Source organism: Salvelinus namaycush, chromosome 25 (genome assembly GCF_016432855.1).
Source record: "Salvelinus namaycush isolate Seneca chromosome 25, SaNama_1.0, whole genome shotgun sequence".
In the NCBI taxonomy this organism is placed as follows: domain Eukaryota; kingdom Metazoa; phylum Chordata; class Actinopteri; order Salmoniformes; family Salmonidae; genus Salvelinus; species Salvelinus namaycush.
The window spans coordinates 14,293,238-14,309,239 of NC_052331.1; positions in this window are offsets into that span (position 1 = coordinate 14,293,238).

Here is a 16,002-nt window from a genome sequence, read left to right on the forward strand (position 1 = left end):
AACAGCAGTTTTCAGCTGTGCTAACATAATTGCAAAAGGGTTTTCTAATTATCAATTATTATCCTTTTAAAATGATAAACTTAGATTAGCTAACACAACGTGCCATTGAAACACAGGAGTGATGGTTGCTGATAATGGGCCTCTGTACGCCTATGTAGATATTCCATAAAATAACAGACATTTCCAGCTACAATGGTCATTTACAACATTAAGAATGTCTACACTGTATTTCGGATCAATTTGATGTTAGATTAATGGACAAAAAATGTGCTTTTCTTTCAAAAACAAGGACATTTCTAAGTGACCCCAAACTTTTGAACGGTAGTGTATATATTCTTATCCCATTCATTTATTTAGATTTGTTTGTATTAGGTAGTTTTTGTGGAATTGTTAGATATTGCTGTACTGTCGGAACTAGAAGCACAAGCATTTCTCTACACTCCAATAACATCTGCTAACCGTGTGTATGTGACCACTACAATTTGATTTGAGGTGTATTTACGCTGTTGTTCAAATGCACAGATCGGTTTATATATCTTCTCAAAGAAACCATGGGTAGTTCAAAAACGTCCCATCATATTTCTGTCATGCTGCTTTGTTGACATCTCCAACCACCTCTCGTCCTGGGTATTCAGTCAATCAGCGACCGCCGTTGGTTGTGTTCCAAACAAAACAACTACAAGTGTGCTTGCTCTAGTTCCTCAATGGCACATCTAGGAGAGCTCAAAAAAAGCACCTTATAGTTGAAGACTCTTTTTTGAGTCATAAAAGTGCATTGAAATTACTTAGGAACTGTGCACACTTTGGAGACAACAGTTAGTCCTCTCAGTCTTTTTTTTGTCTTATGTTGCAACTACAACACATTTTACAGGAATATTCTTATCATGTTACTGAATGTATCCAGAATATATTCAGATTTTGTTATCAAGAAATGCAGCGAAAAGTACAATAAATGTAAAACGCACATGAATGACATAGTGTAATGTTTGGATTCAGTCTTGTGTCACAGTGAAGTGTTGTGTCCTCACTTTGGTCTAATCAATTTACAATCATATCCAAACTGTTCCCTTTCAATTGCTACCATGGTTATGCATATGTTTTTAACATTTCTTCTGTAAGAAACATTTTCATCTAGCACTATAACATACAGGCCACTACAAGTGTAAATGGTTAAACCACATCAGGAGACCACTCTTGAGGTCTGTGAAAAATAGAAGGCATGTGGATTTATGGTGTAGTTACCCTTTAATGCAAGTGTGCACCAGCAAGAGACCATTGTTTGTTTAGCAATGTTTCTGTAGAGCTCATGTGGTTGCAGAGTTTGCAAAACAAATGGCCACTGGATTGATGCAAATAATCATGATATCATTCTGCCAGGTAGGCATAGCTTACATTTTGGGGGGGAAAGCCTTTGAATCTCTACCAGAAGGTCACCATTAGCATAATCGCTAACAGCTACACAAAGTGTAGACATACGCACCAATTACACTCACACACACAGGGGCATTCCTGTGCTGTTTCAAGAAAGTTGAAGGAAAATACATATAACTGTCTTATGATTAACTAGGGCAAACACATTTAGTTGATTTCCTTTCCTTTTTGGCATATTTATGAAATCGGTTTAACATTTTCACACATACCAACACACCAGGTGTGATCATTCTACAGTGGTCCCTGTAGTGTACGATCAAACCGGTGTGATTAGAACGCGTATTTAGGACATCCAGTTTCGAATGATGCAACAATCAGCATTTGAGGAGGCCACACTGTTTTTTCAGAAACATTTTGCACAAACACAGTCCTTACAAAGTTATGTCCAGCATGTGAGCAGTTTATTTTTGGATTCAATGTTCAGACATTCACAGAAGTAGCTACAGCATAACACAATCATCCAATCCGGAAAAATGTAGAATACATTTGTCCTAGCGCTAACTGAGGAAAGATCGACATAACACAAGCGGTCATACTTTTATAACTCCCGGCTGACAGAAACGACTATATTAATTAGCTAATAGCAATTACTAGTTATAATTAATCACATTAATTGAGTAAAACACTTTCTAGAAATCGCAACTGTAATTCAACGATGGGTAGTTTGTGCGCGCCGCCATGCTTGTTTTTTTCCGCGTCAACCAAAGATAATAAGAGGAGACAAGATGAGTTTGGTCTGTTTATAGTTTGCATGTTGAAGGGGGGGGGGGGTGTCGTCTACGATCATCCACTTCACTTCCATCACTTCCGAAAGTTTACCCGAAAGATGAGTGAGCCATTCATTCACCTCATTATAACATCTTTGGTCTGGCAGATTATGTGACACCCAGAATACATTGTATAATGTCAACAAACATGGCGCCACACATAGCTGGCAAATAGCTTAACTCATTATAATCAGTACAACCTTCAAAAAAGTATTTTACAAACATCATAGGTGTCCATTACAATATATGCAATAATCGGAATGCATTATTTGTCACCAGTAATTGAAAACGTGAAAAAAACTGTAAATACATTATGCTCCATACATACATGCATACGTATACAGTTGAGGTCGGAAGTTTACATACACCTTAGCCAAATAGATTAAACAAATTTTTTCACAATTCCTGACATTTAAAAAAATTCCCTGTCTTAGGTCAGTTAGGATCACCACTTTATTTTAAGAATGTGAAATGGCAGAATAATAGTAGAGAGAATGATTTATTTCAGCTTTTATTTCTTTCATCACATTCCCAGTGGGTCAGAAGTTTACATACACTCAATAAGTATTTGGTAGCATTGCCTTTTAAATTGTTTAACTTGGGTCAAACGTTTCGGGTAGCCTTCCACAAGCTTCCCACAATAAGTTGGGTGAATTTTGGCCCATTCCTCCTGACAGAGCTGGTGTAACCGAGTCAGGTTTGTAGGCCTCCTTGCTTGCACACGCTTTTTCAGTTCTGCCCACAAATTTTCTATGGGATTGAGGTCAGGGCTTTGTGATGGCTACTCCAATACCTTGACTTTGTTGTCCTTAAGCCATTTTGACACAACTTTGGAAGTATGCTTGGGGTCATTGTCCATTTGGAAGACCCATTTGCGACCAAGCTTTAACTTCCTGACTGATGTCTTGAGATGTTGCTTCAATATATCCACATAATTGGGATAATTGGGATAATCGGTTGGCATGGTGTTCTTCGGCTTCCAAGCCTTCCCCTTTTTCCTCCAAACATAACGATGGTCATTATGGCCAAACAGTTCTATTTTTGTTTCATCAGACCAGAGGACATTTCTCCAAGAAGTACGATCTTTGTCCCCATGTGCAGTTGCAAACCGTAGTCTGGCTTTTTTATGGCGGTTTTGGAGCAGTGGCTTCTTCCTTGCTGAGCGGCCTTTCAGGTTATGTCGATATAGGACTCGTTTTACTGTGGATATAGATACTTTTGTACATGTTTCCTCCAGCATCTTCACAAGGTCCTTTGCTGTTGTTCTGGGATTGATTTGCACTTTTCGCACCAAAGTACGTTCATCTCTAGCAGACAGAACGCGTCTCCTTCCTGAGCGGTATGATGGCTGCGTGGTCCCATGGTATTTATACTTGCGTACTATTGTTTGTACAGATGAATGTGGTACCTTCAGTCATTTGGAAGGATGAACCAGACTTGTGGAGGACTACAAATTTTTTCTGAGGTCTTGGCTGATTTCTTTAGATTTTCCCATGATGTCAAGCAAAGAGGCAAAGAGTTTGAAGGTAGGCCTTGAAACACATCCACAGGTACACCTCCAATTGACTCAATGATGTCAATTAGTCTATCAGAAGCTTCTAAAGCCATGACATAATTTTCTGGCATTTCCAAAGCTCTTTAAAGGCACAGTGAACTTAGTGTATGTTAACTTCTGACCAACTGGAATTGTGATACAGTGAATTATAAGTGAAATAATCTGTCTGTAAACAATTATTGGAAAAATTACTTGTGTCATGCACAAAGTAGATGTCCTAACCGACTTGCCAAAACTATAGTTTGTTAACAAGAAATTACAACCTAATTGTATGTAAACTTCGACTTCAACTATACATACTTTATGCGCCTACAGTAGAAACGACAACATGATATACTTGCTTTGCAAGTACCATTCATTAATTCATGTTCTTCTGTGTCCTTGTCATTTGTATGCCAAGCACAAACATTTCTGCAGAGGTGTTTTGTTGTGTTGCAATCGAAACCTCAGGAGAAATTCTGCTCATTAGCGTGCCTTTCTTGACACGATATCACTGAGCTGTAGTGGCAAGCTGCCTCTGTGATCATTGTTTTAAGACTTTTTCACTCGCTTTTCATTCACATATGAAACTATACCTCATTATGTTATGTAAATCTTTTCCCTCTGCATCCAAGACTATACTAAATGAACCATTTAAAAACCTTTATTTAAAACATAGACTTTGGAATGTCTCTCAATACTGTGGCATTTCATCTGGAGCCTGCCAACACATTGAGTGATGTCTACTGACACCATTTTAGATCGTCTTTAACAATGAATGTCTACATCTGAACTTCTAAGTCCTAAAATGTTCATCTAAAATAGGAATTGTTTTACATACCGTATGTATTGTATGTTTGAAGACAAATGCAGGCCTGCTTCCAGCAGGTGCCCTCAAGAACATACTGACAAGGGCAAGCAGTTGACTTCACTGCGTGAATCCGAGTAAGATACACTGAGCTGAACCTTTTGTACAATTTAAGTTGAGTCAGCGCATCTCACAGGCACGCTATCAGATATTTCCCCCGAAACCAATTTATTGCACAGTGTTTCTCTCGAATAGCACTCTTGGCTTTGAAACAATAGCAGGGGAAAGTTTGCATAGAGTAGAGAGGAGTTAAACGCTTAATTCGCTTGGAAGGTGTTGGCTGATGGAGACATCGCCTTGCCTAGGACCTGAAGACAGCCGGTGTCGCTCCTCGAGGAATAGAGCAGCCATTTAGCCTACTGGCTACATTGGTGAAGTGACCTTAATCTAAGGGAGGTGGATATAATAGCTGTAGGCTTAAGCTTTAGTAGTCTTATGGAAGCAGACAAGTATGTCTCTGGATATGGCATATACTCTGACATACTGTTTATTTAGACATATCTGTCAAATCTGACATGTGAGATTAAAGCTTTTAGCAAGTACAGCTCTGTTTTGGATACAACACACTAATGACCCAGGTGAGAGATCCATTCTCGCTCATTAGTTGAAATTAACAAATACAGTAGGCTCCAAAAGTATTGGGACAGTGACACGTTTTCGCTTGTTTTGGCTCTGTATGGAAATAATAACATGACTATGAGGTTAAAGTGCAGACTGTCAGCTTTAATTTGATGGTATTTTCATCCATATCGAGTGAACCGTTTAGAAATTACAGCACTTTTTGTACATAGTCCCCCCATTTAAGGGGACAAAATGTATTGGAACAAATTAACTTAGATGTGTATTAAAGTAGTCAAACATTTAATATTTGGTCCCATATTCCTAGCACGCAATGACTACACCAAGCTTGTGACTCTCCAAACTTGTTGGATGCATTTACTGTTTGTTTTGGTTGTGTTTCAGATTATGTTGTACCCAATAGAAATGAATGGTAAATAATGAATTGTGTCATTTTGGAGTCATTTTTATTGTAAATAAGAATAGAATATGTTTCCAAACACTTCTAAATTAATGTGGATGCTACCATGATCACAGATAGTTCTGAATGAACCGTGAATAATGATGAGTGAGAAAGTTAAAAAAAATTGTCACTGTCCCAATACTTTTGGAGCTCACTGTAGGTTCAGTAAAAAAGCTTCACTCAATCAGATGACAAAACATTTTCAATTCTGCCTACCCTTCCACCTACACGTTATATAAACAGCGACAAATGTCACAATGGTGTGCTGGCTGATTTCTGCATCCCACCTTCCCCACCGCCCATCTCCATTCCTTCCTCTCTCCGGGTGGATTCTTCCATTGAGATATATGATATGAAACTACCAGATCTATCTCTATGGGTTCTTATCTAGCTCAGTCTTTGACCAGGAGCCAAACCGACCAGAGGCCATATCCAAACCAAAGTAACTACAGTATTTTCATAGTCTAAACCATGGCTATTGTATAGCCTCATGGCCAAACCTACACAGTCATCAGGTAAATGGAATAATAACCAAATGCACAAACTTATCTCATTGCATAGCCCTTGCCATACAGTTTGATTATAATAAACAGTTATGTTCTTATCTTGTACGGGCTCGATTTCTACACATTCTTTCTCTAAGAAAAACAGCGCTTGATCTTCGCACTGATTTCCAAAGGCTAACCTCGGGAAGCAACCAATCATTTGCTCAGTATTTACAGATAAGCTCTCAGATTCAAGAGCATCTTAATTCGTATACTGTTTTCAAATACTACTTACAGTAGGTCTATGCTTGGCTGTGAGTGTGTGATGGTTTTGTATATTCTGCTAGGTCCTGAGTTCTTGTCATTTGTAAAAAGGGACTGTCAAACCTCTCCCAGCATTAACCCCGGTAGCTTTCCTTATTCTGTCAATCTTATAAGGAGTGGATAGGAAAGAGGAGGACATTGTCATTACTTCTTGAGATTAGAAGTTAGCTAATACCTGAGCCACAACAGTCTGTGTGAGTGCTGGCCCTTTTTCCATGTTGATGCTGAGTGATTGTGAGTTGAACACATTCTCTCACATCATCTGATCTTACTAACTGTAAATCGCTCTGGATTAGATCGTCTGCTAAATGAAAAAAATTGTTTTTAAATGACTGCTCAGACCTGCACCTTAGAGACTATTGGCATTGACTCTTCACACATTCAAGCCTACATTACACACACACACACACACACACACACACACACACACACACACACACACACACACACACACACACACACACACACACACACACACACACACACACACACACACACACACACACACACACACACACACACACACACACACTGTCAACGCTGCTGTACAATTGATATACTTTTTATTCAACTGCTCAACCAAGACACTATTGACTTTATAACTTCATACTTTATACTGTATATCCTATTGTGTATACTACTACGTGTATACTATATTGTGTATACAACTATATATACCATTTTTTAATTACTTGTTATATTCTTTATTTGACTTTGAATATTATTGATATTGATATTTGTACTGCATTGTTGAGGAGAGCTTGCAAGTAAGCATTTCACTGTACCATTTATACCTGGTCCATTCAGGCCAGGTCCATTCAGCAGTAAGAGTGAGGGAGCAGAGGTAAATTAGTGACGGACACATTTATGGACCCGCTTCCTGACCTTCTTGATTGTGATGAATGGTATTTGGCATGGCACAGCCTAGAACTATCCGGTGGGTGTCAACTTAAGTCCAACAGGAGCATTTCACAAACTGGTGCTGCCCCATTAAAGCACGGAATATCCAGGAATTGTTAATTATGACCAAATATTGTGTTGTGGGGATATACAGTTGTGTAAACATACAATTTATAGCTTCAACATGTTTTTAAAAGCTTTTATGACAAACTCATGGACTGTCGGTCCTTGCGTCCATGGCTCTGTTAATGAATTTGAGAGTTCTGCTTACGTTTCCCCAGCCCCAATCCTCAGATTTATACCTAACCAAGTGGCTGGACTTAAACACTAACTCTGGATTGTGGTTTTAAAGAGGTGTAACTGATTGTTTAGAGGTCAACTGTTCACCCCCTGGTGGGTTTCGTATTTTTTTCTCCAGTGAGTTTCTTAATTGAAATGAAATGATTGTGTTCTGTTAAGAACAGAGGATAATATACCAATTATTAAGTTAATGGCTTGAGTGAAGTGAAGCAGATAATCGGACATGGTTGTCTCAATTAGCATTAATGCATTCATTTAACTCATAGTTATCCATGTACATTACAGTGCCTCGTATAATGAATTGTTAATTTCTGAGAAAAATAACATGAAGTACAACATAAGAATCAAGTAGCAGTCATATTTAGCAGTGTAACAAGCTAGTCCTACAGGAGGCAGCTTTGGGGGGTGGATATAATACCATGCTGTGAGGATACACAGACATGAAAGATAAATAACCCAAGTGTATTGCAGTAAGCATCGGCCTGATAGAAACAGCTTTCCACTGTCAGAGGACATTGCCTATTATTTTTCTAAAACAGACTGTATCTATGGGGGGGAGGGTGAAATCATCAAAAGACTTGAAATGCTAAGGGTAATGGTTGTACTGTAAAGCAATTCGAAGACTGGTGGTATAGTGTCTGAAGGATAAATAGCACCAGAAATAATGCACCAAAATAATATATATATTACAATAAATAATAGTATTTAGCCTTCATTTCATGTACGTCAAAGGAGAAAGTAAGAAACTCCTCACTTCAGTTTGAGAAAAATCTGACAGAACTCTCCTTTTGTACATTTATACCAGATGAATTGTGTAATTATGTGGAGTTGTTCCTAAATAGTTGGCTACTCCTAGAGATTTTGCAATTTCATGACAAATTGGAAAACATATTTCACATCTGCAGCAATTAACAGTCACCAAACAATGATTCAAGACCCTGTATGGCATTTACCTGGCGTCTAATATATAACTGACAAAATTGCCCTTCTAAGGCAAATGATAAAGTCATTACTTACTGTCTGTAATAAGCAAACATTAGAACTTGTATTGTCTAAAATAAATGACCAATTTGAGCTCTAACCAAACATTGTGCATTTTAACTCATTCCCACATTGACAAAACACAGCTGAAATCTATTTATATTTTTAAGTTGCAATACAGCACAAAAGTCATTAAGAAACAAGACAAGAGTAAACATGTCGTCACCAACAAATGATGCATCGCCCCCCTTTGGGCCAATTAGTGTCATTTTGTAAATGACGGATCTCTATGCCAATGATGCATTCACCCAAGTTTCGTCAAAATCGGGCTAGCTGTGTCTGATATATTGCGTGTGACTAACGTACGTGCAGTTGATTACTATAGTGGCCTCCTTAGGCCAATCCATGTAATGTTGTAAATGCCGGATCTCTATGGCAAGACACATCATTCACCAAAGTTTAGTCAAAATCAGGGCAGTGGTGTCTGAGATACCGCGTGGGTTAGTTAGACTCATATCCCTGAGCATGTGTGCCAAATTTCAAACAGATCAAGAGATATAAACATGTGCCCATTATAGCACCACTGTGTGGTTGATATGAATGTTCTTGCATATGTTGAGTCTTGACACGGTTTGCAACATGTGTACCAGATTGCAATAGAATACGAATATCCTTTACTGATTTATATGCATTTATGTGCCAGACCACACCTACCTGAATGTTTATTGGTCAATGTTTATTGGTCAGTGCAGCCATGTTTTAGGTGCTAGTCTGGAAAATATTGTGTTGAGAAACCTTTGTCCATAAATGCGACTTATCAAGTTTGGTGCAGATCGCTCATTCGGTGCCAGAAGAGTAGCCTTTTAAATGTTTTTGACAAAATTCAAAATGACAGAAAATTAATCATGGCAAACCTTATCCGTCCTTGAGGGAAATGTGTTCCTTGTGAGGAGAGGGACCTGTGTACCAGATTTCATGACTTTAGGTCAAACGGGGTGAGGGGCATGACCTTTCAAAGTTTTCATTTTCAATCTCTTGTTTGTAAATTCCGGAACTCTATGGCAAGACGCATCATTCACCCAAGTTTCGTCAAATTGGGCCAGTTCTAAGATATATTTTTTTTATTTAACTCTGAAAGTCAGTTAAGAACAAATTCTTATTAACAATGATGGCCTACACAGGCCAAACCCGGACGACGCTGGGCCAATTGTGCGCCACCCTATGGGACTCCTAATCACGGCTGGTTTACAGCCTGGATTCAAACCAGGGTGTCTATAGTGAGGCCTTTAGCACTGAGATGCGTGCCTTAGACCTCTGCACCACTCGGGAGCCCATATAGCATGTGACTAACATACAAACAAACATACAGACCGAGACAGATCCATAGTACCCTCCCCAACTTCATCATGAGGACCAACAGTAAACATTTTGTCCCCCACGAATGATGCAGCGACCCCGCTTGGGCCAATTGAGATATTGTGTGTGACTAACAAATTTCAGTTATCGTGTGTGACCACAGATGATCCATTATATTGACCAAATACTCCAGTGGCCGCTCTAACAATGAAAATGAATGTCTTAAAAATGGAAAGCAGTCAGGAGGAGGCAAGATCAGGTGGGACCACTCTAGCCAATGAGAGGGTTGACAGAGAGATTGCAAACCCGCTAGGGCTTGGCAATATGGCCAAAATATCTTATTTAACTTTTTTTGACAGTATGGTAATTTACGTTATTTTATGTATTTGAATATTACAAATTCTACATTTGCATTAGAACTAGTGCGTGACCCTAGGGTGGCAACACACAAATTCTAACTGATTTCAATGGGTCTTTCTTCATTGGTCTTTCTCCATCTAACTGATTGTTTTATACTGTTGAATTAAACTTCAACCCCAAAACATTTTCTACATTTTCATCAATTTAAGCATTTCCTGCACTCATTTGAGATCATTTACACACTGCCACGTAGGGCTGCACAATATGGGCAAAAAAATCTAGGCCTTATTTTTAACCAAATGTTACAATTGCGATTTGACTAGCAATTGACTTCCATGTTGGAATCATGGAAATAGAATGATTATTCGAATTCTATAGTTAGAATAAAGTAGTGGGCACCTTGAATACAGTGTTTGACATGAAAATGCCAGGGAGGAGTTATTTTGACATGGTAGGAACCAAAGTCTTGGTGGGTGTTTCCTAGGGGAACGGTATATAGTAAAATACGGTATACCGCCCAGCCCTTAGACCAGCCATGGTACTGACATTTTAGATGACTCAGAATCAACAACAATAGTATAATTTCTTCCAGATTATTCTGAGTCAGAGACCACTACATCAGTTAAGCATATTAAATGAGTGGTGTGTTTTGTGTTATGAGCGTTGGTGAGGATTGACTTGATTACTCATCGCTCTGCACTGCCTGGGCCAGACGACTACAGCAACTATATTTTATTTTTGCACAACAGTGACTCTGCAGAAAACAGAGAGATAACACTCTGAGGTACACTGACTGAATGATTGACTGAAGCATCTACAGTAAAATCTCTTTGCGCTACTGTGTACTCATCACACAAACCCTTATAGCATACCTCCACAGTGAAATCCAGTCAACATCTGGGACAATTCATACAGATGGATGGACGACCAAACAGTCCCTCTCCAGAGTGTACAGAAATATGAGGTGTGATATAGTCTTCCTCTTTCCCCCGCTCAGCTCTGGGACTACAGTAAATTGGGATGAAGATGTCCATAGCCACAACCATGACATCCAGCCTTTCTATACCCTCTTCAGCGCAGCAGCCATAGCTAAAGGGCAACATCAGGATCAGTGCTTCTCATTTGTCTTTTCACAGTGGAATTGGCTTTCATTTGGCACAATTTAGCAGACATGAAAACATCAGTAGTTTGCAAATCAGCATGAATAAATATTTGACATTATCAAATAATCTTGGTCTACAAAGTCATGCATTTTCTCCAACGCTATGTCCACATTGTAGCCTAGCAGTTAAGAGCATTGGGCCAGTAACTGAAAGGTTGCCGCTTCAAATCCCCCGAGCCAGTAAAGTGGAAAAATTTGCCATTCTGCTCTTGAGCAAGGAAGTTAACCCCTAACAATTGTTCCCCAGGCACAGATGATATCCATTAAGGCAGCCACCTGCACCCCTTTGAGTCATAGGGGTTTGGTTAAATGCATTCATTTGTGCAACTGACGAGGTATCCTCTTCCCCACATCAATTATTAGCTTTCTAGCTCTACAGACTTTTTTTCTCAAACTTTCAACGGTTACATTGTTGCATCAAAATGAAATCGAAAACAAACGTATTAATTGAATCTTAAAGAGATGTGGGACCAACTGGTGGACAACTCATTAAAAAAAGTGTGATGTGCAAAGCGACCGTACACACACACACACACACACACACACACACAGACAGACAGACAGACAGACAGACAGACAGACAGACAGACAGACAGACAGACAGACAGACAGACAGACAGACAGACAGACAGACAGACAGACAGACAGACAGACAGACAGACAGACAGACAGACAGACAGACAGACAGACAGACAGACAGACAGACAGACAGACAGACTTTTTTGGAACAGCTTCAGGTCCTTGCAGAAATGACTCTATCCATTTAGCAATTTACATACATTGAATACATTAAGTAGTTTCACTTCAACAGTGTTCTTTTATGTCTGTGGGGATAACATAAGAATGTTGTAAATAGAGAGTTAGCCGTTGGTTTTGGTGGGCCCATGCTAGACTGAGTGTGTGTGCTTCTCAAAGAGGAGCATATTATACTGGTATGATGATACTTAATGAAATGTTATACAGCCAACAAATGGTGTTTCAGTGACACAAACCAGTGAGTAATAACTTATTATTTCCGTAGTAATAAATACGCAACATAAATAATAGTCTCTGGACTATAAAATCAATTGCTACCAAATGTAATCTTTGTGTATTATGTTGCAATGAGTTTAATGTTTGATTTTACAGGTGAAGAAGATAAACAGAAACTTCCCAGTTAATCAACAGGTAAGCTATTACTACTACTACTACTACTACTACTACTAGGCCTACTACTAGTAGTAGTAAGGCAGTATGGTCCGGTACATCGTCCCAGTAAAATAAATAGTGGGGGTACACCTTACCAGTAAAACATGAGCCTATCACAATTAATACAACATGCCCAAAAAAACTATAGGCTAGTACCCTATTAGTTAACATTACTGCATATCAGACACACTAACAATTTGTGAATTGACTGGAAAACGGGTGGTATACACTCCAAATTGCGTTGTGGTTTAAGGAGAACACTTACATATTGAGTGGGTGAGACGCTTGCGACAAGGCGGAGATAAGTTGCTGAGATCGAGGCGCACGTGGACGACAGTGGATGATGCATCAATTCAGGCTAAGTGTAGGCCTAATGACAATCTCAGAATGTCATTACACTACACGTAGGTGTTTTGTAACAGATGTCTCTTTCCATTCATCAAATTGCAAGTGCAAAGTGCATTGTTGGGTTTTGGAAAACAACAAATATTTAAAGAGCAGCATTAAAATAACAGAAGCGGGGCTATATACAGGGGGTACCGGTACAGAGGCAATGTGTGGGGGCACAGGTTGGACGAGGTAATTGAGGTAATATGTACAGGTAGGTAGAGGTAAAGTGACTATGCATAGATAACAAACAGAGAGTAGCAGCAGCATAAAAGAGGGGGTGGGGGGGAAATGTAAATTGTCTGGGTAGCCATTTGATTAGCTGTTCAGGAGTCTTATAGCTTGGGGGTAGAGGCTGATAAGAAGCCTTTTGGACCTAGACTTGGCGCTCCATGTCCGCTTGCCGTGCGGTAGCAGAGAGAACAGTCTATGACTAGGGTGGCTGGAGTCATTAACAATTTTTAGGGCCTTCCTCTGATACCGCCTGGTATAGAGGTCCTGGATGGCAGGAAGCTTGGCCCCAGTGATGTACCGGGCTGTACGCACTACCCTCTGTAGTGCCTTGCGGTCAGAGGACGAGCAGTTGCCATACCAGGCAGTGATGCAACCAGTCAGGATGCTCTCGATGGTGCAGCTGTAAAATCTTTTGAGGATCTGAGGACCCATGCCAAATCTTTTCCGTCTCCTGAGGTGGAATAGGCTTTGTCGTTGCTTCTTCACGACTGTCTTGATGTGTTTGGACCATGATAGTTTGTTGGTGATGTGGACGCCAAGGAACTTGAAGTTCTTAACTTGCTCCACTACAGCCCTGACGATGAGAATGGGGGCGTTCTTGGTCCTCCTATTCCTGTAGTCCACAATCATCTCCTTTGTCTTGATCACGTTGAGGGAGAGGTTGTTATCCTGGCACCACACGGCCCTATAGGCTGTTGTCGGTGATCAGGCATACTACTATTGTGTTGTCGACAAACTTAATGATGGTGTTGGAGTCGTTCCTGGCCATGCAGTCATGGGTGAACAGAGAGTACAGGAGGGGACAAGGCACGCACCCCTTAGGGGCCCCTGTGTTGAGGATAAGCGTGCATATGTGTTGTTACCTCCCCTTACCACCTGGGGATGGTCCGTCAGGAAGTCTAGGATCCAGTTGCAGAGGGAGGTGTTCAGTCCCAGGGTCCTTAGCTTAGTGATGAGCTTAGAGGGCACTATGGTGTTGAACGCTGAGCTGTCGTCAATGAATAGCATTCTCACATAGGTGTTCCTTTTGTCCAGGTGGGAAAGGGCAGTGTAGAGTGCAAAAGAGATTGCATCATCTGTGGATCTGTTGGGGCGGTATGCAAATTGGAGTGGGTCTAGGGTTTCTAGGATAATGGTTTTGATGTGAGCTATGACCAGCCTTTCAAAGCACTTCATGGCTACAGACATGAGTGCTACGGGTCGGTGGTCATTTAGACAGGTTACCTTAGTGTTCTTGGGCACAGGGACTATGGTGGTCTGCTTGAAACATGTTGGTATTACACACTCAGTCAGGAACAGGTTAAAAATGTCAGTGAAGACACTTGCCAGTTGGTCAGTTCATGCTCGGAGTACATGTCCTGGTAATCCGTCTGGCCCTGCGGCCTTGTGAATATTGACCTGTTTAAAGGTCTTACTCACATCGGCTACGGAGAGCGTGATCACACAGTCGTCCGGAACAGCTGATGTTCTCATGTGCTTCAGTGTTGCTTGCCTCAAAACGAGCATAGAAGTATTTAAGCTCGTCTGGTAGGCTTGTGTCACTGGGCAGCTCGCGGCTGTGCTTCCCTTTGTAGTCTCTAATAGTTTGCAAGCCCTGCCACATCCGATGAGCATCGGAGCCAGTGTAGTACGATTCAATCTTAGTCCTGTATTGACACTTTGCCTGTTTGTTGGTTCATCTGAGGGCATAGCGGGAGTTCTTATAAGCGTCCGGGTTAGAGTCCCGCTCCTTGAAAGTGGCAGCTCTACCCTTTAGCTCAGTGTGGATGTTGCCTGTAATCCATGGCTTCTGGTTGGGGTATGTATGTACGGTCACTGTCAGGACGACGTCATCGTTGAACTTAGTGCTGGTAGAAATGAGGTAAAACGGATTTAAGTTTCCCTACATTAAAGTCCCCGGCCACTAGGAGCACTGCCTCTGGATGAGCATTTTCCTGTTTGCTTATGGCCTTATATCAATCAAATGTATTTATAAAGCCCTTTTTACCTCAGCTGATGTCACAAAGTGTTGTACAGAAACCCAGCCTACAACCCCAAACAGCAAGCAATGCAGATGTAGAAGCACAGTGGCTAGGAAAAACTCCATAGAAAGGCCAGAACCTAGGAAGAAACCTAGAGCGGGACCAGGCTCTGAAGGGAGGCCAGTCCTCTTCTGGCTGTACTGGGTGGAGATTATAACAGTACATGGCCAAGATGTTCAAACGTTCAAAGATGACCAGCAGGGTCAAATAATAATATTCACAGTGGTTGTAGAGGGTGCAACAGGTCAGCACCTCAGGAGTAAATGTCAGTTGGCTTTTCATAGCTGATCAATACAGCTCATTGAGCATTGAGTGCAGTCTTAGTGCCAGCATCGGTTTGTGGTGGCAAAGTAGTTAAAACGCTGTCAGTTCCACTTTAAACTTTAGGTCACCATTTACTTTGTGTGCTAAACGTGAAATGTTTTTTTACAATGGGAAGTAATAGTTGTACATTTAGTCTGGGTAATACTTAATGGTTCTGTTTTTGTATTCTTATGATTAGGACCTACTTACTGGATTATTATGTCAGAGTTGATGAACTGCTTATCCTTTAACATCATGCTGTGTGTGGCTGCTGTCTTTCCATGGGCCCTATACAGTGGTGTAGTGGTGGCTGGAGAAGTGGGTATACTCTAATTTTGCCCAAAAGTTCCCAAACAACCCGCCCAGCGAAGGAAAGGCTC